This window comes from the organism of the source record quoted next, unplaced genomic scaffold (assembly GCF_019419815.1).
Source record: "Pyrus x bretschneideri cultivar Hongxiangsu unplaced genomic scaffold, Pyrus_bretschneideri_v1 Contig52, whole genome shotgun sequence".
In the NCBI taxonomy this organism is placed as follows: domain Eukaryota; kingdom Viridiplantae; phylum Streptophyta; class Magnoliopsida; order Rosales; family Rosaceae; genus Pyrus; species Pyrus x bretschneideri.
Genome location: NW_025999790.1, coordinates 469,103 through 492,076, shown reverse-complemented (window position 1 = coordinate 492,076; position 22,974 = coordinate 469,103). Strand labels below are relative to the sequence as shown.

Sequence of the window (22,974 nt, the reverse complement as noted above, 5' to 3'; positions counted from 1 at the left end):
ACCCTTTCACATATCAGTAAGTGGGCTTTTGGTTTTCCGTATATACCTATATACTTGTGGTTTTTCCCAGAAAATGAAATGGAATGTTTATCTGTTTTAAATGACATGCATAGTGTTTGCCTATTTATTTATGCATTAGTAGTTGCATATATGTATGTTTGGTGCTGCGGACGTACAGGTAAGTGCCAGGTAAGTTTATGGTTTATGATTGTGAATTAGTGGTTATGTGAGATGCATAGAGAGCTCATAACCTACACCCCTAGTGTTAGTGCTCTTGCCTAGAGTAGGGCACAATCATTCACGTGATGTTCACCTTCCGCATCACACGCTCATCTTGGATCCAAGTTAGGTGCACAGTCTTGTTGTACAAACCACTATAGGTGGTTCCGACTCGTAGGTGATCCGCGATTATTCGCCCAGTCTTCACGTGATCGTAGCACTTGAGCGTATTTATTTACACCCAGTCATGTCGTACAGACCACTTTAGGTGGTTCCGACTCGTGTGCAGGTATAGTTAGTGAGTTAGGGATTTGAGCTCTAGATTCAGCCGTACAGGTCACGTTAGGTAACTCCGGCTGACATGTTACTTGCATTGATTGACATTAGCTGGGTCACTTACATTTTATGTGGAGGCATTCGACATGGCATATTTCTGAACATGTTTTCGATATATGTGTATATTCTATTTTTCTGGGAAATTATATAGGTTTTACAGAGAGGGGTTAGAACTTTTTTTTACAGAGAGTAGAGTTCTCATTGTCTATAGTGTCCTTAATATGTATGCATTAATAAGACACAACTTTGTTTTTTCCCTTGAATGTTTCTCTCTCCTGTTGCAGAAATGCAATCAACACCACATGTTGACCAACCAAGAGCAAGAGCAAGGAAGAGAAAGCAGTATTTTGACGAGACCCTTGTGTTATCCAATGAGTATGGTTGCACATATTATTACCGTAGGGTCATTGTTTCTTCTGGTATTGATTACTGAGATTGGTTGTAAATTTTGTAGGTTTATGAATAGGACAATTCAAGATGCTAGTGATTTAAAGCGTAAAAGGGGGAATATTCCGTACTCTACTTTGGGTGTTTGAAGTTGAACAACAGTCTAAAAAAGGAACAAATATTTTTTCAGCCTTCATTAACTGGTGAGGCGATCTTTTCCCTTCATGTATTGTCTCTCACTGCTTGTCTTCTATTTTAATGAGATTTTTTTAATGAAGATCTTGGTGTCTGCCTGTAGGATTGTGTTCGGATCTTCGTAACATTTTCGACAAAGACTATATATCCAAACAGTCCCATTTGTTTGAGGGAGCTCTTCCAGTCTCTGGACCTGCAACACCTCCTCCTCCTCCTTCTACAACTGAATTCTTCCCAGAGCGCTGTGTTCCACCATCTCTTCCTGTCATTGAAGTTTCCACAGAGTTTAATGGCGCAGAATCTCCCCCAACAATTGAACGTTTTCAGCATGCTGAAGAACATGATGGTGGAAATAACTTACCAGAGTATGAGGGTGCACAATCTCCGCCACAAATTGAACGTTTTCAACATGTTGAAGAACATGATGGTGGACACAACTTACCAGAGTATGAGGGTGTACAATCTCCTGCCACTCAATATGACTTTATTCCTGCTCCGTCTCCAAACTTAATGTCAGCTTCAGTTCCTCCATTGGAAGCAAGCACTGGAACTCAAATACTGCTGACACCGGATCAAACAGCATCGACTAGATTTCACGAGTCTGTAAATGAAACACCAAAGACAATGTTTGAGGGGTGGCTAGGTCCAGAGAACACTGGTCTATCAAATAATCCTGAATTCAACGATTCTACTGAAGCAGTAAGTTATTTAGTATTTGGTCCTATTTGTGTTTTGTGTAAATTGTGTTTGGCTTTGGTATCAATTTGCCTGTTGTTAGACCGTTTATTGCCCATTGGTTGGAAGCCTTAAGTTCCCCTTTATGTTTGCGTGAGATGCAACTTAATAGAGAGCCTAAGGCTTGTAAAAACAGCTTACGTTATTGCACACAGTTCATTATACCGAGCTCTATAAATGCTTCACTTAGCTGTGAATAATAAATCTTACAAAAACTATAGGCAACTATTGCATCTACAAGACAAGTATTCCAGTCATATATATAGTAAAATGTGAGGATGATCTATTTGGAACGGAAGATAAAAAGGACAATTAGCACCTCTCATATTAGCTTAATGAATTCTCTTGAAATATTGAAATACATTAAAAACTCATCAACCAAAAATATTGAAAATTTCTGTATTTCGACTGGTTTTACATAAGCTTTAGGTGATTTTTGCTACAAAAAAGATCAATGTACGAGCTACATTTCTTAATTACTTGTCAAGCTAAAGACGAATTGATGTAAAAGCATAGTACTAGTTGGCAGACCTGATAAAAAAAGATAAAATGAGATACAACTCCTTTAATGAATATTACCTCTTAATCGATCCGAAAGGTTTTAATAAAAGCTTCTGTTTCTTACAAAAAAAGAAAAAAAATTTGGGATAAAAAACTATGAATGCATATCACCCAACACATAAGCAAAGTACTAAAACGAGGGCAAGACTAGTATTTATTTTTTTATTACCATGCACTTCATTTAGAGGACCAGATTTTTATTTGAAGACTATATGTGCTCTATATTTTGGCGTGGGATGGGCCATGTCCCCATTGTTCTCCCCATAGCCTTTTATTTGGAGTCTCAAGTATATGATCTTATTCTTATTTTTATGATAATCCTAACTCCTAATCCTCATTCATTCTGACCTTCTTTTCCTTGTGGACTAATTGTAGAAGTTGAACTGTTGTTACCATTATACAGGATTATAAACTTTCGACCTGCCATGCATTATGTGATGTTACAATTGTCATAATCTATCATTCAGAATATACTATGAGAGACATACTTTTTATTGTGAAACCACTTTTGATGAACCAGTTAACTCCAAGTATTAGTGCGTAACTCCACTTTTTTCCGCCTGAACAGTTTACTAATAATTAACATATTAACTCGTTGAAATGTTCATTGTAGGGTCTTTTTTTCCTAGAAGCAGATGGCAATACACCAGCTGGTAAACTCAGAAATCTTTATTTAATCTGTTATTCGAGAGATCATGTAAATTGTGCATAGTGTTTTTCTTGGCTGACTGTACGAATAAGTGTACACATTCTTCATATTCATTTACTTTTGTGTACACTGTTTGGATGACATATCTATGCTTGTACCAGGATCTCAAGCGACACAAGGAATGTCGGGATCTCAAGGGACACAAGGAGTTGATTCATTGTCAGTTAGAACCAGGTACTTCTCTTTCAATTGTTTCCTTTCTTTATTTACACAGGATTTAGTTAGTCACTGATTTATGTACTCGGTGGCACAATATATTTATTTTTCTTATTATTCTCCCCGTTTGGTATGCAGGGCTGTGGCTCAATTTTTGAAGAGGGAATCTTCTATCTCCTCAACTTCGGAAGATGTCGCTGGAGATCTCAGCTTGAACAAAATTTTAGAAGGAAAAACTAGAAAGCTATGTGCCCGAATGTTCTATGAAACACTGGTAATTCGTTTGAGCCATATCAGTTAGGTTCTCTAGTTTGAATGCAAGTTTTTTTTTTATTGGATACTAAATTGGAATTCACCTTAGCAAATTTAGAAGTTCTCCCAGTATTTGATGTGGCATGGATCTTATGGCACATCACAGATTTTATCATTTTAAGAGCATTTTAGTAGTAGGAACAAGGGAGCAAAATGTTTGCATAGTTTTCAATGCACAACTTGGGAGTTGATGTTCATAATAACCTAGTTATTGGAAATTGATTCAGTTATCCAAGTTTTATTTCTTTGTTCAATATCATTTCACCTTTGAGTTTTTCGTTACATATCATTTATGTCTGATATCTGTTCCCGCAAATGTCACTCCACAAATAATAGCCAGAAAAATCTGTCTCTTAGCAGCAGAAGTTTCTCAAGTCGATTTTACATCAAGTCAAATGTTTTGGACTCAAATTATTTGTATGTTAAATTGGTTTGTTATCTGTTTTCTTATACTCTATGAACAAGTTAAAAATATGCTACCTTTTTTTTCCTGGTCAAGGAAACTTATACTGCCTGTAGAAGTACGAATTGAGCATGTATTGGTATTAACTACTAATATGATTGGTCATTGTCACTTTCAGGTTTTGAAGACTTATGGTCTTGTTGATGTAAAACAAGAAGTACCTTATGGTGACATTATTTTGACATTGAACCAAACCCTATCAAAAGCTCAAATTTAAAAAGAGGATATGAGGTAATTTAGAGCATGTTTATCGTTGCAATATTTTTCCTGGAATCATATACACTTTGATATGTTTCAGTATTTGGGCTTTCTGGTATTTAGCCACTCTGTAAGACTTGGCATGAGTAGCAAGTTTGTCTAATCACGGTGTTTTAACCACAAAGGTAGCTACACTACTTGAGGTAAATGAGCATTGGAAAATGCTTGGGAGAAAATTCAAAACACGGGATTATACTGTTTGGGCCCAAAATATTATGATTGGGCCGAGCAGCAAGATGTGCTCGGCCCAAGGTAATGACACATGCTATGGGCCAAATAATGAAACCCGGACCAGCTGGCAAGGTCGGCCAGATCCTATCTTAAGTAGTCCAGATAAATGAGGAAAGGTCGAGGAAATCCTAGTGCGACCAGGATTCTCGACCGGCAAGGGATAAAGCCTTAAAAGGAGGAGAATTCAGAATCCCAGTAGGACGAGGATTGTTCGAGTTAAAGGTAAAACGGGACAAGGACTCCCAATCCAAATCAGAATGGGATTCAAGGAGCGAGGTGCTATAAATACAAGAAATTACGCAATAGAAAGGGCCCTTCAACATCAGCATACAATTGCCCTGCGCAAAACCTCTCAAACACCTTGAGATTTTTCCTTTTCTTTTCCTACCGACACACCTTCAGTTTGGATAAACAGCACTGTGGAAGCAACCGGTGAGCACCTTCAGTTTGGATAAACAGCACTGCTGCCGCAGAATCAGCCGACCGAGGAGCACCTTCAGTTTGGATAAACAGCACTGCGTCGAGGTCGACCGATTATCTATCTAAGTCTCGGCCGAGAAGGGTTTTCGAACTCTTGTTGGTAGAGGTCATCCTACTAAGCCTTTCCGGCATAGTTGGGTGTTACGAATTGCATTGCTCGGCGTATTGGACGCCGAGTGAGTTTATGATTGGATACTCGCAAGTAAGTTTCAGGGTTCGGCATTCCGACGGCCGAACTACGTTTACTATCAAGACGTATATCACATTCGAGTACTTGTGCCCGTATAGTTTGGTCTCGATTCGGCGTGCTTATACTCTCACGAATATAATCACGGTGACCGAACCAGGCTTCGGCGATTTGTGAACTCCGTAGAATTAGTAGCCTTGTCTTCAGGCTATAGAACCCAGAGACCGAGAGCGTTCCTTCCTCGGTCGCAATCGCAAGATACAGAAGTCAACAGCGCACCCAACGCGACAACATCAAATTTTACTCCTCGGCCGAGCTCGGCCGACGAGTTGGCACGCCCCGCATACAACCGAAGGACTTAGTTAGCTCATTAGTTACTCGGCCTGTGCGCCACGTAGGTTTTGTAATTTTTAGGGTCAACATTTTGGCACGCCCAGTGGGACCATTGTGCTAAACCTTCGGAGTTCATGACCGTTGAGACACGGTCTACCAAGAAGAAAACAACCATGGGGAAGTCAACAGCTGACTTACCAGTGCAAGGCCTTGGGCAGGATTCGCACCCAGCAAAAAATCCGATCATTGCTGTGCCACCCGAGGCTACAAGTGTGACACGCCGAGAAAATGAAATCTGTCTCGGCGGGCAAGCTCACAGTGCGGCGATCCCGAATCAAACGACGCCCATGTTTGTGGAGGGAATAGTGGAAGATTGCGACGACGATGGTGGAGAAGGCTCTGATCCACCAACTAGGTCGTTTCTTCGGAGACGACTTGATGAGCAGTATCGTCAGGTCGAGCAGTCGATTGGTCAAAAGATGAATGATTTGCTAGAAGCAATACGAAGTAACAACGATACACAGACCAGAATGCTTGAAATATTAGTTAGTAAAGCCTTCGAAGATGGCCAGGTCGGCTAACCTCGGCAGCTCTCGACGAACGTGCCCATACCAGCCGAGAGAGGGTCCGCTCGACCGCAACCAGTCACCTTAGAAAGAAGAGGACCAGGAAACAGATCCGAGGGACCAAGCCAGGGAGAAGAAGCCGCTTCCGTGAACATGACCGAGGTCCAGAGAATGATTGATTCGGCCCTGAAGAAAGGGCCGAAGTTTCCAAAATTCATTCATCCATACCCGGCTTACGTAGAAAGGTTTGAATACCCACGAGGATTTAAGATCCCTGATTTCAGCCTCTTCGCCGGGGAGTCGTCTTTGTCCTCATTAGAACATGTGGCTCGTTTCACAGCGCAGTGTGGAGACGTCAATAGCGACTTCTACAAACTACGTTTGTTTAATTTTTCATTGACAAGCTCCGCTTTCGCCTGGTACATTAACCTTCCACCCAATTCTGTGCAGAGTTAGGAGGAATTGGTCGAGAAGTTCCATGAACAATTCTATCGGCCAGGGATGGAGATGTCCGTATCATCTTTGGCCAGGATGGCTCAAGCATCCGACGAATCTCCAATGGAGTACTTAACAAGGTTTAAGTCGGCCAGGAATTGGTGCCAAGTACCACTCCCCGAGGTGGAATTCGTCAGGATCGCTCTCAACGGATTAGACGTGGAATACAAAAAGAAGTTCCTGGGGGCAAACATTCGCGATATGTACGAACTTGCTCAACATGTCGAGCAGTATGATTACCTGCTCCGAGAAGAGAAGATCTCAAAGTCACCATCCCGGGGAACGTTGTATAACCCCACGGTCAGCTATGCATCGGCCGAAAGCGGGGACCCTCAGTATGTCAGTGTGGATGCGGCCGAAATAGTAATAGACAAACCTTATGTCTGCAAGGCTCTGGCCCAAGTAAATGGCAAAGACACCAAAGCCCAGTCGACCACCGAGGAGATGAGTAAGTCATCGAAAGTCTACACGTTCGACATCACCAAGGCCGATGCAATTTTCGATCAATTATTGGCGGCAAAGATCATCAAGCTTCGGCCGGGGCATATTATCCCTAAGGCCGATGAATTGAAGGGAAAAATATACTGCAAGTATCATAATTCTAATAAGCATGCAACCAATAATTGTGTTGTATTCCGGGATACAATCCAAAGTTGGATCGAGAAAGGGAAGTTGAAATTTCCGGAAAAACAGATGGCGGTCGACGTCAATCCCTTCCCTTCAACAACAATTGGTATGGTGAATGCTCATCTTCCTAAAAACAAAGGGAAGGCCGAATACGTCCCGGTGCAGCATATCCGTAAAGAGAATGGTCGAACAAGGCTAAAGCTTGATATATTTTCGAATGCACCACCCACGGAACAATCGGTGCCGCTCGCCGATGAGCCTATGACAAGGTCGAGTTCCGACGAAACTAATGGATCAAAGGTTTTATGTGACCATTGTAAAACACCGGTTGAACCTGGGTAGAGGACATTTTCCACACCACCCACGGCCCTTACCACATCACCAAAGGAACTTGGTCCGCAACGTCAAGTGTTCGATCGACTCGGCCCACATGTATGGCCGAAAGACCAGGCCTCGGTCAGACGGCGTCTTGACTTCGACGCGCCCTTCTATAATGAGGATTACTACTCGCACAATACCAACAATTCCAGCTCATCAGCCGATCGCAAAACCTTCAAACCACCCAGGACATCGGATCAACGCTGGTACAGTTACAACTCCCCGACTGGCTTATATACAGCACTGTCTAAATCCCAAAAACGTCGCCGTCAACGGATTGATTGCATGGCTCGGCGACGAGAAGCGCAGGCCAGCACTGCCAACCAGTGGCAACCAAAGAAGGCCGCGGAAAGCATAGGTGAACGGCCAACCCCGACTATCATGACCGAGTTAGCCGAAGGGAAGAAAGTGGCAGTTGCCGGTTTCGAGACCACCATTGAGGATGCTGAGAAATGTATCAAAATCCTTCTCCGGCCTGGGGAAACTAGAGCTCGGCTAGAACACTTCACACAAGAGGCCGAAAGGAAACTTTCCCCGTTAACACCGCGTGAATCGTTTATCAAAGTACGGCGCAACTTACATCCCCCATTCCTCGGTGAATCTTTGGAATACATGCGAGAGTTTCATAAGAAATACTCCGCCAATGACTTGTATGGACTCCCCAAGGCGTGTCAGGAAGCCCTTGACCTAGCTCTCACTTGCCCCGATGCCGAGGAAATCATTCAGAAAACCTCCGACCCAGCAATTAAGGCAAGGTTCCAACATATACGGGAGGCTCGGGTACTTGGTTTTGAAGTCGATCCCTATACAGATATCGACACCTCCGAATTACCTTTTTCGCTCGATGACCTTCAGCATTTGCGCTATCATTTCGAAGTTTTTTCGGCTGTATCACTCTTCGGCCTCACGGCCGACGAGGAAAGACGGATAGCACGGCTGGATACATATCTAGACACGAGGAACGCTCGTATTGCCTATGAAGAACGAGCCCGTATAACGAAGAACCAACATAAGTCTTCAGCAGTCAACATGGTCGAGGAAACTAGCCAAACCACACTCGACTTGGTCAACACGTTTCGGATACCGGCTCTTACCGAGGAACTCAAAAGTCTGATCGAGGATGTTCCGCCGACCGATACTATGGTTAGTTCTGCAAAAGACGACGACCACGATCCAATGGGTCCCTCGGTCCTCGAACAAATGGAGATCAGTATGGTCCACGTCCTACCAGCTGAATTCCAACCAAGTACCCCCCAGTCGAATTTCTTGGATGGGGACGTGATCGCCGAGGAGGCCACACAAGTCGATTTCGTCGCAAACGACGACGACCGAGAAGCCCGAAGCACGGACAACCTTAAGGCGGCTTTGGCCGAGCTATTTCCTCGTTCCCCATCGGTTAATCTCCAACATCTGAAGCCGTTGTACGTCACGGCTCACATCGAAGGATTCCCTATTTCCAAAGTGTTTGTCGACTGTGGAGCCACAGTCAACATTATGCCAATATCTGTCATGAAGGCTTTACGCCGTTCTGATAATGAACTCATTCCGTCAGGGATCACTATGAGCAGCTTCGTTGGTGACAAGTCTCAGACCAAAGGAGTGCTACCGTTGGAGGTTAGCATTGCCGGTCGTCAACACATGACGGCATTCTTCATCATTGATTCCAAGACCGACTACAACGCGTTACTTGGCCGAGATTGGATCCACCAAACCAGTTGCATTCCTTCATCACTGTATCAAGTCCTTATCTTTTGGGACGGCAAATCGGTCACCATCCATCCAGCCGATAATCAACCATTTGAAACCAACATGATTCAGGCTCGCTATTACGATGATCACGTTGGCTACATCACCCTCCAAGGCCTTAAAGAGGATGGGCGGCCGACGCGAATTTCGGTACAAAAAGTAATTGAGGTCGGCGCCGAGACTGTCCAACAGGATTCGGCGAGACTTGGCTTGGCGGATTTAGTCATCAATACTGATGATTGAGTACACCAAACAAGAACAGCGTCAGGCCGCGGTTTCATCAACGATGGAACGTCTGCTGGCCCATTGGTACGCCATTACCAAGCAACCGCATTCTGGCATTAATTTAATTGAATTTTTGGCCGAAGCAGATGACGGCCCTGTTTTGTCTCTCGATAAAGTTCGGGCTGCACCGGCCGAACTTGAGGACCATCGGCCTCAAGTCAAGGACCCATTAGAAGAAGTTAACGTAGGCACGGTCGATAATCCTCGCATATTGTTTATAAGTGAGTTACTCCCACCGGCCACGAAGGTCGAACTCCGTAAGTTACTCCAGGAATTTAAAGATTGCTTCGCGTGGAGTTACCATGAAATGCCAGGCCTCGATCGAAATCTAGTAGAACATGAGCTACGCATCAGAGACGGCTGTAAGCCTTTTCGACAACCCCCTCGCCGATTTTCGACCGAGGTACAACTCGGCATTAAGGAAGAATTGGTTCGGCTTCTCAAGGCACGATTTATTAGGACCGCTCGATACGTCGAATGGTTGGCCAATATCGTCCCAGTGTTGAAGAAAAACGGTGCCCTCCGTATTTGCACCGATTTCCGTAACCTAAATCTGGCGACTCCCAAGGACGAATATACAATGCCAATCTCAGATTTGCTAATTGATGCCGCAGCTAATCATGAACTGCTATCCTTCATGGATGGCCATGCGGGATACAACCAGATTTTCATCGCCGAAGCCGACGTCCACAAAACGGCGTTCCGTTGCCCAGGGGCCCTCGGTACTTACGAATGGGTGGTCATGCCATTCGGCCTCAAGAATGCCGGCGCCACATATCAACGAGCCATGAACATGATCTTCCACGACTTAATCGGGACCATCGTCGAAGTTTATATCGACGACGTGGTGGTAAAGTCGAAACGCCGCCAAACGCACCTGGATGATCTGCAGCAAGCGTTCCTTCGCATGCGCAAGCATAATCTCAAGATGAACCCAGCCAAGTGTGCTTTCGGTGTTTCGGCCGGTAATTTCCTAGGGTTTTTGGTGCACCATCGCGGCATCGAGGTCGACGCAAATAAAGCCCGCGCCATCATTAGCGCCCCACCTCCCACAACAAAGAAACAGTTGCAGTCGTTACTCGGGCAGATCAACTTCCTCCGCCGTTTCATCGCCAATTCGGCCGGTAAAATGAAGGCATTCTCGACTCTCCTTAAACTTAAGGATACCGATAAATTTGTTTGGCGCGAAGAACATCAGAGTGCATTCACGCAAATCAAGGTGGCCCTTTCAACCCCACCCGTGCTGGTTCCACCTTGTCGCAACAAACCCCTTAAATTGTACATTTCGGCAGCCGCCGAATCCATTGGGTGTCTCCTCGCGCAAGACAACAATATAGGACGTGAACAAGCTATCTTTTATCTTAGCCGAAATCTGAATTCCCCAGAGCTCAATTATTCACCCGTCGAAAAACTTTGCTTAGCTTTGTTTTTCGCCGCATCCAAGCTTCGGCATTACATGCTTCCATCAGTTACGCAGGTCATCGCTCAAACAGACGTAATTCGGTACATGCTCACTCGGCCTATCGTCAAAGGCCGAATCGGGAAATGGACGCTCGCCTTATCCGAGTTCAGCCTGCAGTACGTACCCCAAAAGGCCGTCAAAGGGCAGGCTCTCGCCGACTTCTTGGCCCAACACCCCTCCCCATATGGTTTTGAAGGAGGCGATGTCGACATCGGTCTAGTCACCATACGCGATAACCATTGGACCATGCATTTCGATGGCTCCAGCACTTCGACTTCGGCGGGTGTCGGCATTGCAATTCAGTCGCCCGACCACTGCCGATGGTATTTTTCTCTCAAGTTGGATTTCAGCTGCACGAATAATCAGGCCGAATATGAAGCCCTCATTATCGGCCTACACGTTTTACACGATCTACAGGCTTCTCGTGTTCTTGTCCTCGGTGATTCCGAACTTGTGATTAACCAATTGAACGGCATTTTTCGTTGCATGAGTTGTACTTTAGCGCCATATCACATGGTCGCCACCTACCTGGCCGAGTCATTCGAACGGATCACATTTGAACACATTTCCCGAATCCACAATACCGATGCCGATGAACTCGCCCAGATCGCTTCCGGAGCACAACTCATGGGGGGCAAGCTCGGCCGAATCGCAGCCACAGGCCTGCAATCGTACCCGGCCTTGATCAATCGGCAAACCTTCCAGCGCACACACGTAATACGTACCAGGGTAATGTCGCTCCCATCCCTACTAGAACGAGGAGACCCCGTAGAAATATGTGTCGTCGAGGTAGAACCAGATGATTGGAGAAAAACGATGTTACGGTACCTCGATAATCCCAACGGGAAACACGACCGGAGAACGAAGGTCCTCGCCACGAATTACGTGTCGTATCAAAATGAATTATATCGCAAGGGCGAGGATGGTTTACTACTATTGTGCCTCGGCCCAGACGAGGCTGCCCAAGCAATGGCCGAGGTACATGAAGGAATTTGCGGAGCACACCAGTCTGGACGAAAGATGCGCTGGCTGCTTCGACGACACGGTTATTTTTGGCCCAATATATTAAAAGATTGTATCGAATATGCACGGAGATGCGTACCGTGCCAAATTCATGGACACGTGCAGAGAGCCCCGGCTGAATTACTACACTCGGTTACTAAACCATGGCCGTTCAGAGGTTGGGCAATGGACGTAATTGGCAAAATCACGCCATCATCGGGGGCAGCGAAACACGCGTGGATAATGGTAGCAACTGACTATTTCACTAAGTGGGTCGAAGCAAGATCATACGCCGAATTAACGGCCAAGGAGGTATGCAATTTCGTAGAGGAAAATATTGTGACCAGATTCGGCGTGCCAGAAACGATCATAACTGATAATGGCACTATATTCACGGCCGATAGGTTTAAGGAATACGCGGCAAGCTTGAACATCCGACTCGAGCAATCTACGCCGTACTACCCACAAGCAAACGGGCAGGCCAAGGCAAGCAATAAAGTGTTGATCGGCATCCTTGAAAAAATGGTAAAAGAGAAACCGGGGTTGTGGCACTTGAAGTTAAATGAAGCGTTATGGGCATACCGAACTTCACCCCGGTCGGCCACTGGAACCACTCCTTACGCGTTAACTTATGGACACGACGCCATGTTACCGGTCGAGTTGAGTATAAGTTCGTTACGAGTAATCGAGCAGAGTGATTTGTTCAGTATTGAATATTGTCAAGCAATGCGGCAAGAATTAGAAGATTTAGAAGAAAGTCGAATCGACGCGGGCAACTTATTGGCGGCGCAAAAGAAAATTGCCGAACGAGCGTATAACCAGCGTGTAAGACAAAAAACGTTCGGCGAAGGAGAATTGGTTTGGCAAACTGTGTTGCCTGTTGGGATTAAAGACCCAAGATTTAGGAAATGGTCACCGAATTGGGAAGGGCCATTCGTCGTTCACAAAGTCCTCGGCAAGGGGGCATATCATCTCAGAGATCGGACGGGTTCAGTTCACAAATTACCGATTAATGGCAAATTTTTAAAGAAATACTATCCAATTACATGGGAAATGCAAGAGTAAGACCATTGTATGGATAGCAAAACGACCATTGTATTGATATCGGAAGTGTCATTACAAGAACAAAATACAAATACAATGATAGACCGGCTAAGGGGTCGAGGGGAGAAAAGTCTCGAGGGCAGCTTTTAGCTCCAGCCACTTCGCTTCGCCCAGGATGACCTCAGCCTGCCTGGTCTTCTTGTTAAGCTGCAACTGCTGGACATGCCGTGCACCGGCAGCGAAGGCCGTCAGCCGAGCCTTGCTAGCCTCGAAGTCCTTCTCAAGCTCGGCAGCGGCAACGGACCTTTGCCGTTGAAGGTCAGAAATTTGACGCTGGAGGTAAAAAATCTGGCGATCAAACTCAGTCAGCTTCGCTTTCTTAGCTTTGAGTGCCACCATCTCAGCTCGGCCGGCCTCTTGCGCGACCTTGGCAGCCTTCAAGTCATCCTCGGCTTGAAGGGCTCGCTCGAAGATGTAGAAGTGTTGCCGAGTCCGCTCCAGGAGGTCGGTAAGGAAAGAGATACCCTCCGGGCTCAGATGACCACCGCTGGCGAGGTCATTGAGACACTCTCCAACAGAGTCAAGGCCTTTGCACCGGAGAGCTTGGGAGGCAGTCAGAGACAAGACTTCGTGCAGCTTCACGAAGACTTCGGCGGGCGTGGCTCCCGCCGATTCGGCCGGAGCAGCAGAAGAACCGGCCTCACCGGTCGTGCTCTGAAGAAGGGCGTCGAGCTCCACTTCCCACGACGGCTGCACATAAAAGGAGAACTTTGTGAAGAAAAGTAAGACGTCGTGATATAGTGCATAAAGGAAAAAGGGGATTGTTTTAGACCTGCCGAGAGGAGACTTCGGCCATGCCCTCTGGGTCATTGCTCGAACCCAGGGAACTTAATGGCCGAGCCCAGTGCCTTAGACCGCTACGCAATTCACGCGGCCGATGGAGGTCATCTACATTTGATGGCCACGACGGCGGCCAGGAAATATAAACAACACCCCTCGGCGCATAAAATTGCCGGTGAAATGAATGTTCGGGCACCTGACATTTAATGGTCTTTTAAAAACATGTGTCACGAGAAAAAATCAACACAAAAGAAGCGAGACTTACAAAGGCCGAAGAGACTTCCTGTGGAGGAATGGGAGGATCTTCGTCCTGCGGGTGGATCGGCGTTTCGGCCGTGGCCTCAGGATCGGCCATGGGCCTCTTACCACGATCTGCCGCAGAAGGACGTGGTCTAGCGGTCGCCTCGACGACCGGAGGAGGATGGACGGGAGGAGAGTTGACTGGTCGGCGACGACGTTCCAGCGGGACTTCGTTACTCTCGCTCTCGATATCCTGAACATAAAGAGAACATTTAGCATTACGACCCGAAACCTAAGGAAACAAGTGGAAGTAGAATTTTACCTCCAAAACGACCGTGGGAGTCGAGGGTGCATCGACAGGCGCAGCCGGTTTACCCATTGCTAGGCGCCACGACCGGCTCCGAAGCTGGAGCTGGTGCGACGATTGGATCGGCCGCGGCTCCAGGGAGGGGAACGGCTGGAGGGATCGGGTGTGGAGATGCCTGGGCAGCCGGCCCAGAAGGAGAGCCGGCAGAAGCAGGCGTCCCAGTAGCATCACTGGGGACGACATGAATCTCCAGGTCGCCCTTCTTCGCCAATTTCTTGACGCGTTTAGAAGGGCGAAGGGCATCAGCCTCCGGCTCGGCCTCTCGGTGGGGGCGTTTGGGGGGGCTGTCCGCTCAGTGGCGAGGGTTCTCTTCTTGGGCACCAGCTTCTTCACCCTAGCCGCCGCGGCGACCATTTCAACCTTCTTCGACCCACGACCCCCTGAAATGGCAAAGTAATTGTTAACAAGGGCAAGTTTTGAAATAGCAAAGTAATTAGTCAGCAATATACCTTGAGCCGACTCCTTAGGTTGGGTCGAGGGCGCTAGTCCGGGCCGGTCGCCAAAGACTTTGCTCACCACGTCTTCGACCGAGGCGCCGAAGAAGTCGCCGGTATACTCATCCCACCAATCCCCAAAGGTATCAGTGCCCAAGGATTCCGGAACGGTTGGCCGAAGATGGAATTTCTTACACCGATCCTGGAATTCTTGCTCCGTCGACCGGCATTCCCTCTCGGAAGAACCAGAAAGACGCTCCCGGCTCAAGAGGGAACGGGAGGCGAGCAAGGGAACCGGGCAACCTTGGAGGTAGCCGAGTTGCCGGGCGACGAAGTGGGGATGGTAGACCTCCCAGCCGGCTTGACGGGCGTCGCAACCAAGGGGAAGGTCGCGAGCCAGTACGATTGATCCCCAGGACTAACGGAGGCCCGCATCCTCGGTCTCGGCCCAAGCTGCCGTCGGGAGCCTGATCGAGGCAGGGTACTCCTGGCGCCGGCACACCAAAAACTCGTCGTCCGAAAGGACGTCGAGGCCAAAAAAGTGCCTGAGGACCTCGTCGGCCAGGTGAGGAGGAGTCGATCGAGAGGCCAGTTGGGGGCCAAGGGCGGCCAAGTGCTGGAAGGCAGGGACTTCAGGCCGAAGAGTGGAGAAGTAGACCTGCAGCCAGAGTTGGAAGACCCAGAGGGGCCCGTTCTAGTGCGGGTCAATCTTGTTTATGGTCGTCTCGGCCAAGCAACGAAAAAGGTTGGCAAGAATAGCCGGGCTGAGCGCCAGAGGGTGACCACTAGCCAGAGCCTGGGCCACTGGCATATTCTCGACCAAGCATTTGTTCGATCTGGTACAACAAATAAATTTGTTGTACCAGTAGAAGAGGAAGGCTTCATGTTCCCCCTTCCTGAGACTCTCCTCGCCCCGGCCGGCGAAATGGAGGATGAGAGTATTATAATTGAAGAAGTTTTTATGGAGCTTGTGAACTTCTTCCCTCGAAGGCTCCCGATCACCTCGGCTGAGCGTTTCGACGGCCCGCTCGTCGAAAAACGCCTTCAGGTCGAGAAGGGAGGGGCATCCCGAAAGGGCGGCATCGATTGGGAGGCCGTATGGAGAAGTCCCAAGGATTGCCGAAATGTCGAGGACCGTTAGGCCGAGGGGGCCGAATGGAAGGATCATAGTGTTGGTGGCCGAACACCAAAGAGTCAAGGCCGCCATAAGCAGCTCCTTGTCCATGGTAATCTCCATGGTCGAGAGCAGGATGGCATCATAGATACCAAGGGCTTTCCACTCCTCGCCGAAGAAAGATCTCATTCGGTCCACCCAGGCGGCCCAAGCCGTGGTGGTCGAGGGCCAAGCTCCTTGAGGCCGCGCCAGGGTCCACTTCGACCAATCGAACCCCTGCAGCAGGGGTGTTAAGCACTGCTCATTGAGCAGGTCAGTGACAGACGACGGCACTGCGTCTCTGAAGAGGGGACCCAGAATCTGGTGGGTGGTGGCCATGTCCTCTTCAAATCGCAGCGTCTTGATAGCGCTCCGATCGATGAAATCCTTGCACTTATTGATCTCATCAGAAAGTTTCGCGATGAAGGAGGCCATTAGTATAATTTGGAGGAACTGGAAAGATTGCAGAAGGAAGAACTAGAGGGTTTGGTCTGAACGAGCAAGGATGATAAAATTTGCGAGTTTGGGAATTTCTGAAAGCGTAAGATATGACTAGGGTGAAGTGTGGGTATTTATAGGCTTTTCAGATTGAAGATCAAACGCCTGAATTTCGAAAGACACTGGAATTCGAAAAGCGTTGGTTCAAATTGGGGGGAAATGTAACCGGGAAAGTCTGCAATCATTTCGGATATTTTGGGAACCTGCGAAAATGGAATCGAGGAGTCGAAAATCCAGGATGCACGATTGCGTGCTGCGACAGGTTCAATGTATTAATAAGGATAGGGCAATTAAATTTATGCACGGTTTCGAGGCCCATGATTGAAGCTTTTGAGAACGGCGGAGAATTGACGCGTGGCCACGCGTTGGGGGCAACGAGGGAGGTGCAATCATGTCTCATAAATATGCAGGAATAATGGTCATTAATGAAGTAAGGTCCAAAAAAGCAATAAATGTTTTCGCTTCTTCAAGGCCGAGAATCGACCAAGAGTGACAGTCGGCGACCTCAGAAGCGAGGGGGCAATGTTTGGGCCCAAAATATTATGATTGGGCCGAGCAGCAAGATGTGCTCGGCCCAAGGTAATGACACATGCTATGGGCCAAATAATGAAACCCGGACCAGCTGGCAAGGTCGGCCAGATCCTATCTTAAGTAGTCCAGATAAATGAGGAAAGGTCGAGAAAATCCTGGTGCGACCAGGATTCTCGACCGGCAAGGGATAAAGCCTCAAAAGGAGGAGAATTCAGAATCCCAGTAGGACGAGGATTGTTCGAGTTAAAGGTAAAACGGGACAAGGACTCCCAATCCAAATCAGAATGGGATTCAAGGAGCGAGGTGCTATAAATACAAGAAATTACGCAATAGAAAGGGCCCTTCAACATCAGCATACAATTGCCCTGCGCAAAACCTCTCAAACACCTTGAGATTTTTCCTTTTCTTTTCCTGCCGACACACCTTCAGTTTGGATAAACAGCACTGTGGAAGCAACCGGTGAGCACCTTCAGTTTGGATAAACAGCACTGCTGCCGCAGAATCAGCCGACCGAGGAGCACCTTCAGTTTGGATAAACAGCACTGCGTCGAGGTCGACCGATTATCTATCTAAGTCTCGGCCGAGAAGGGTTTTCGAACTCTTGTTGGTAGAGGTCATCCTACTAAGCCTTTCCGGCATAGTTGGGTGTTACGAATTGCATTGCTCGGCGCATTGGACGCCGAGTGAGTTTATGATTGGATACTCGCAAGTAAGTTTCAGGGTTCGGCATTCCGACGGCCGAACTACGTTTACTATCAAGACGTATATCACATTCGAGTACTTGTGCCCGTATAGTTTGGTCTCGATTCGGCGTGCTTATACTCTCACGAATATAATCACGGTGACCGAACCAGGCTTCGGCGATTTGTGAACTCCGTAGAATTAGTAGCCTTGTCTTCAGGCTATAGAACCCAGAGACCGAGAGCGTTCCTTCCTCGGTCGCAATCGCAAGATACAGAAGTCAACAGCGCACCCAACGCGACAACATCAAATTTTACTCCTCGGCCGAGCTCGGCCGACGAGTTGGCACGCCCCGCATACAACCGAAGGACTTAGTTAGCTCATTAGTTACTCGGCCTGCGCGCCACGTAGGTTTTGTAATTTTTAGGGTCAACATATACTGTTTTTCAGAATCTGGGTAAAACATCTGTGATTTTAGAGTAGTTCATATTCTCATGGGTCGTCTTTCTTTTTGCTTTTTCAGTTCAGATTAACTTTTGTGTGTTCTCTCGGGCGTGCTCTTACTGTGTGGATTTTAATTTTCTGTGAATTTCAGGCATTGGGTGAAAGGACATGGAGGGAATGCAGTTGAGTTTGTACAGAAGTTGCAGTGGAGTTTATAATTTTTGACCTCAGATAAGTGTTAGTAGTGTCCACATGTGTATAACTAGCAGAGGAGGTTGTGATGTAAATTAAGTTACTCTGCTCATAGCTTGAGCTTTAAGTTAACTATCTATAAATTGCAATAATTCAGGCCTTATTTTCAAATGGTTCATGCTTTCATCATTTTCATGGTTAGCTTCGGGCCTGTTTGGTATCAACCGAATCCTGAAAATTGACTTTACCGTATAAGCCTCTACGCAATGGGTGATCGGTTGCTTATACGCAATGGGTAATTGGTCGGGTGGAGATTGGCGACCAGTCTGCGGCCTGTCGACTACTCGATCTTGAGACTGTAATATACAACTGGCTGGTGGAAGTGATCACGATACCTCCTAACACAGAACTTGTTTCTTCCAAACACTCAGACATGAATTCAAATTGAAACTGATTTGAGTACTTTCACAATTACCGTTTGTTAATAATTTACATATTGTAGCTCTTTAACTTGAAACTCAAATTCTGGCACACGGATATTCAGGTAGATGGTAATCACAAGCAAGTTCAGAGGAAACAAGAACAATTAGCTGCGAAATCATGACATTATTTCTTATTAACTATTGAAGTATGCAGAACACAAGTACGGCCAGAAGTCTAACAAGTCATAAACCATCCAAGAAATTCAACCATCTTAGATGTTCAAATGATACAAACTTAATTTCCAGCAAGAAGGGCATTGATTTTGTTTTCAACATGCGCTTTGTGGTCTTCAGGCCGACCCTTGATTGCATCATTTTCCCAGCGGACCAGTGTTGGAACTCCGGTCAGCTTAAACCTCGAGTCTACTCTCCATGGGTGATGTGCATTCCTCCATGTTCGTCTGTCTCCAACGTATGCTCCCAAAAGTGCAACATCAGCTATAGCTTGTAGCTTTTTGTAAGTTACAGGTTCAGCTCCACACAATCTGACATTGAACAAGGGACATCACTGACAAGTACAATTCAATATCTTGTTTACGTTCTATAAATTGGAGGATCATCTAGCTAAATTCTCAATGCAATCTTTGGTAGGGGAATCATGCAACGAGTTCTTTTACCTCTAGCCTAGTCAACACACATGAATAAGTATTCCAAAACCAAATAGTTTGTATCAGGAACAGTTCCAAAGGACAAAGAAGAGGTTTTAGTTTGTATCAGGAACTGCTCTAACAAAATAGTTTCCTACTCTCTTCTTCCATTACACTTGTACAATTTCTTTCTAGTTATTTTGTAGGAATATTTTGAATTTTGCTAAGATTCTAAATTTTGTTGTATCCTGAAAGTGATTTGCCAATAGCCGTTTAGCAAACTCATGTGAGTAACACTTTAATAAAACGACTCAAATCATACCTCAAAGTTGTGTTTAATCTTATTCTCCATATATCCACAATTACCACAACATGTAATACATCTATGAGAGTTTAAATTCAAATTGGGGGTTGCAAACTTTTGGTGGCTTTTTACAACACCAACTCCTTGGGTTGCAGTTTTGATAAAAAATGATTTTAGGGAGACCATATTTTGGACTCTTTTTTTAGATCACACGATGTGCTGGTTGATGGTTGAATTCATTCTTTAAATCATTAAAGAAAGAATTCAATCATCAAACACTACATCACGTGGTTTACAAAATATGATAGATAGTCTTTCTAGCATCACTTTTTGATAAAATGTTTCTGCATAAACATGTGTTTTTTGTCTTTCACAAAAATTCAAACATGAGTAAACATGATTGTTCAAACAATGATAATAATAATGAATCTCGTTGTTTTAAGCAATTATGGAAATAAGCGGAAGGAGTGTAAATCGGCGTGCAGATAACAAGATCTCATAATAGTGGATCATTTACTTTATTACTATGCATTGTCGGACTGTAAAAATAAAAAAAATCGTTATTTATTTTTAATTATTAGAAAAATTATAAAATTACTTTATTACTATATATTGTCGGCTACAGTCGAAGTCCGGACAGAAGGTGAAACCCACAGGCCCAAGGTCTGAGACCATGATGATCCTGCCCGTAATCAGCTCGAAGGTAAAGACTCCCATTATTTCAATGGTTACGACGCTTCAAAATAAAAAATTAGAAAATTCATTTTTTTAGAAAAAGTCCCAACCATATTCTTGTTCACTGCCCACATCAAAACTTAATAATAAAAAAAAAAATTATTTTGACATCTTTGTGAATAGTAATTGGTTTTTTTATATCCATTGTGAATAGTAATTGTTTTGCCAATTTCACGTTATGGGTAAGAATAGTAATCGTCTTGGCAATTTCACGTTATAGGTAAATAGTAATAATAATTGTCTTTTTGTTTTTTCTTGTTGGAAGATTAATGATTCTCTTTGCCCAAAAGGTTAAAGTGCTCTTATTGGCCTAAGGTTTAAAAAAAAAAAATTTAGGCTTTTGGCTTATAAAGATGTCAAATTTTTTTTTTTTTTTTTGAGTACATTGATATTTTTACATTAAAAGGAGGGGAAGTTCAGCTAAGTCACACAATGGGCAGCCTAATTTGGTATTGAATTTGCCATCCACGAGATTTGAACCTAAGACCTCTTACTTTCAAGTGGAGAAATACCACTAGACTGTAGTACAGAGTGGCTACAAAAATGTCAATTAAATAAGGGAAATGTTATTGGCACTCCAAAAATCTCATTCTATACTCCTCACAAGTACATTTTTCTTTCCAAATATAGAAAGTTTGGAGTGTAGAATAAGAATTTTGAAGTGCCAATAACAATTCCCTTAAATAATCAAGGTTCAAAAAAAACGCTAGGCGTTAGTTGGGCAGTGGGCTAGCGCCTAGCGCCTAGGCGGCTAGGCAGGGCCTAGACGAATTTAGGTAAATTTCTTGTATATCTTGTAAATAAGTGCATATTGACACTTACAAAAAATTATACTTGTATGAAATCCATAGATAAGATAATAAAAGAATGATAAAATGCAAAAAGAGTATCCAACAAGTCCGAAATTTAAAAACGCATTAAGCATATATATGCTATATAATCATAGTAAGGAGTATTGTAATGTAGGATGACACATGTACAACAAGTTCACAATTTAAAACAACATAAAATGCAAAATGGGAGAAAAATAAGGAAATGGCTATAGGACATGACTGAGTTCTCTCCTACTTTGAATCATGTCTGTAGGACATGGCTATAGACTATAGCACACAACTAGAATCTTTAAGTTCTCTACAAGTGAGAGTCTTTCGCTTCGTGTTTGAGAGCTTTTCTCACTTTTTTGTGTGAGGCTTTCAATCTTGAACAAATCCGGTGGCACCTACCCTAGCTTCGGCCAAGGTAGGTCGTCATTTCCCCCTTTCTTTCTTCCTCTTTTTTTTTTTCCTTACTTCTACTAGTTTCCCCCTAATTTCTTTACTGATTTGTTCTGTTCCTTTGTCCTTGTTGGTATCCCTTCTCTTGGCTTATCCATATTCCGATTTTTAGCCATGCATCCTGTTGAGATCATATGTAGAGTTTTAGTGTTTCCATCACCACCACATTCTCTGTGTTGTTTGCATTTACCAGCAGTGTCACTCGTGGGTTTCCAAAGTTCATCTTGGTAGTTGGCTTCTCTTGTTTAGTTGCTAGCTATCCTTATTTTATGGTTGTGCTCGGGGAGCAGATTGGGGTTGGATGTTGCGATTGATGAGGCGATGCTCGGCTTTGGAAGAGGAATTGGATGGATAGTGTGGAACTATGGTAGCGGAGATTGCAGTAGAAGATTCTAGAATATGTGTTCGTTGGTTTTGGGCCTAACTGTTGGTTGGCTCATTTTGTGTTTTGTTTTGTATTTGCCCAATTTTTTTTGTTTGTTTATAGGTTTACTTTGTACCTTTAGTTTGCTTGTATGTATATTTTGGTTGGTAATAAAAAAAATACAACTTTTTACCCCAAAAAAAAAAAAAAAAAAATTAAAGGAGGATATAGTCCAAATCTTGGACTGAGAATCCATCTGATTAAAGAGCTTGGTCATTTTCCGATAGAGCATCCCAAGTATAGTTTTTGGGGTTTGCTATTCACACATCATTTTTTACTTCTCTCACACCTTTCTCAATTTTTAGCCGTCGGATCGAATGAATTAAAAAAGATCAAGTCACAAAAATTAACAAGAAGTGTGTAAGAAGTAGCAAAGAGTACGTGAACATCCCTACTCTAATTTTACTATATTGATTTGAAACGTTCAAGATGCTCGGTCTATATGGAGTATTTGTCTGGTCAGAGTCTCCAAACAGCCGCGCGTAGTAGTACCTTCGAACAACAAAGTTGACGGTGACTTTCAAATTTTGCTTGCTTTTCAAGTTAATGGAGAAAGTCGTTGGAACTTCAACATTATCCTTGCCCGGCAAGTTAACAAAGCAAATCGTTAAATTTCTATAT

The 22,974-nt window shown here is 45.0% G+C and overlaps 1 pseudogene; it reads left to right on the top strand.

Annotated features, from left to right (window-relative positions):
* The first annotated feature begins 817 nt into the window (after positions 1-817).
* LOC125470729 lies at positions 818-18,655 on the top strand (annotated as a pseudogene).
* Positions 18,656-22,974: the final 4,319 nt, after the last annotated feature.